Genomic DNA, 2234 nt, shown 5'->3' with positions numbered 1-2234 from the left:
TCCTTGAATCCTACTCAGAATACCACAGACAAGGTTTAGACCTTCCGGATTCTCAAGAATGCCGCCATCAATTCTAGCTTATACCACGAAGATTCTGATTAAGGAATCCAAGAGATACACATTCAAGCCTTGTTTGTATGTAGAACGGAAGTGGTTGTCAGGCACGCGTTCATAAGTGAGAATAATGATGAGCATCACATAATCATCACATTCATCATGTTCATGGGTGCGAATGAATATCTTAGAACAAGAATAAGCTGAATTGAATAGAAGAAAAATAGTAATTGCATTAATACTCGAGGTACAGCAGAGCTCCACACCTTAATCTATGGTGTGTAGAAACTCCACCGTTGAAAATACATAAGAACAAGGTCTAGGCATGGCCGAGAGGCCAGCCCCCATGATCTAAGAACTAGCCGTCCAAAGATGATAATACAATAGCAAAAGGTCCTATTTATAGAGAACTAGTAGCTTAGGGTTTACAAATATGAGTAAATGACGTAAAAATCCACTTCCGGGCCCACTTGGTGTGTTCTTGGGCTGAGCATTGAAGCTTCTATGTGTAGAGACTTTTCTTGGAGTTAAACACCAGCTTTTGTGCCAGTTTGGGCGTTTAACTCCCACTTCTGTGCTAGTTTCGGCATTAAACGCTGGGCAGTCTTTAGCTGATTTGGAACGCCGGTTTGGGCCATCAAATCTCGGGAAAAGTATAAACTATTATATATTTCTGGAAAGCCCAGGATGTCTACTTTCCAACGCAATTGAAAGTGCGCCAATTGGGCTTCTGTAGCTCCAGAAAATCTACTTCGAGTGCAGGGAGGTCAGAATCCAACAGCATCTGCAGTCCTTTTCAGCCTCTGAATCAGATTTTTGCTCAGGTCCCTCAATTTCAGCCAGAAAATACCTGAAATCATAGAAAAACTCACAAACTCATAGTAAAGTCCAGAAAAGTTAATTTTAAATAAAAACTAATAAAAATATAATAAAAACTAACTAAAACATACTAAAAACATACTAAAAACAATGCCAAAAAGCATATAAATTATCCGCTCATCAATTATTAGCTAGTTTTGGAGTTTATGTTTGTAGAGAGAGAAACTCTCACTTCTCTCTAGGTTCTAGCTTTCTCAATTTCAAATTCACTTGGATTCTTTGGTTAGATCTATTTTGATTTCAGGTTTATGTTGTTTCAATTTGTAGATCTCATTCTTCTACTCTCATTTAATGCTATTGTTACTCTAGTATTGTAGATCTTGGATTCGGATCTTTTTTACTTTGATTTCTATTAATGCATTGAGGAATTTCATGTTAATTATTGTCAATTGCTTGATTGTAGTTAATTGTTTGTAGTAGATAACCTTGATTTGGATTTTTCTTCTCAATTTCACAATGTCTTCCAATATTGCTTACCAAGTGTTTGAGCTAGAAATTGTCAACTATAGTTATGGAGTAGATTTTCACTCTTGGCTTGGGGGTTGGGAGATTGGAGACACTTGAATTGTCAAATTCTCTTGTTGATTGACAATTGGAAATTGCTAGTTGATTTGGATGTTACTAAAGCTAATCTTTCCTTAGGATTTGACTAGGACTTGTAGATTCAAATTGATTATCTTCACTTGACTTTTCTTCATAGTTAGAGGTTAACTAAGTGGAGCAATAACCAATTCTTATCACAATTGATGGTGGCAATGATGATAAGAATTCCAATTCTCACTCATGGCGAAGGATTTTATATTGATTGATTATCATTTGTTCTTGTTAGCTTAATGATGAGCGGATAATTTATACGCTTTTTGGCATTGTTTTTATATAGTTTTTAGTAAGTTTAAGCTACTTTTAGGGATGTTTTCATTAGTTTTTATGATAAATTCACATTTCTGGACTTTACTATGAGTTTGTGTGTTTTTCTGTGATTTCAGGTAAATTCTGACTGAAATTGAGGGATTTGAGCAAAACTCTGAAGAAGGCTGACAAAAGGACTGCTGATGCTGTTGGAATCTGACCTCCCTGCACTCGAAATGGATTTTCTGGAGCTACAGAACTCCAATTGGCGCGCTCTCAACGGCGTTGGAAAGTAGACATCCAGGGCTTTCCAGCAATATATAATAGTCCATACTTTATTCGAAGAATGACGACGTAACTTGGCGTTGAACGCCAAGTACACGCTGCTGTCTGGAGTTAAACGCCAGAAAAACGTCATGATCCGGAGTTGAACGCCCAAAACACGTCATAAC

This window comes from Arachis duranensis, chromosome 5 (assembly GCF_000817695.3).
Source record: "Arachis duranensis cultivar V14167 chromosome 5, aradu.V14167.gnm2.J7QH, whole genome shotgun sequence".
Lineage (NCBI taxonomy): Eukaryota > Viridiplantae > Streptophyta > Magnoliopsida > Fabales > Fabaceae > Arachis > Arachis duranensis.
This window is presented reverse-complemented; position numbering follows the sequence as displayed.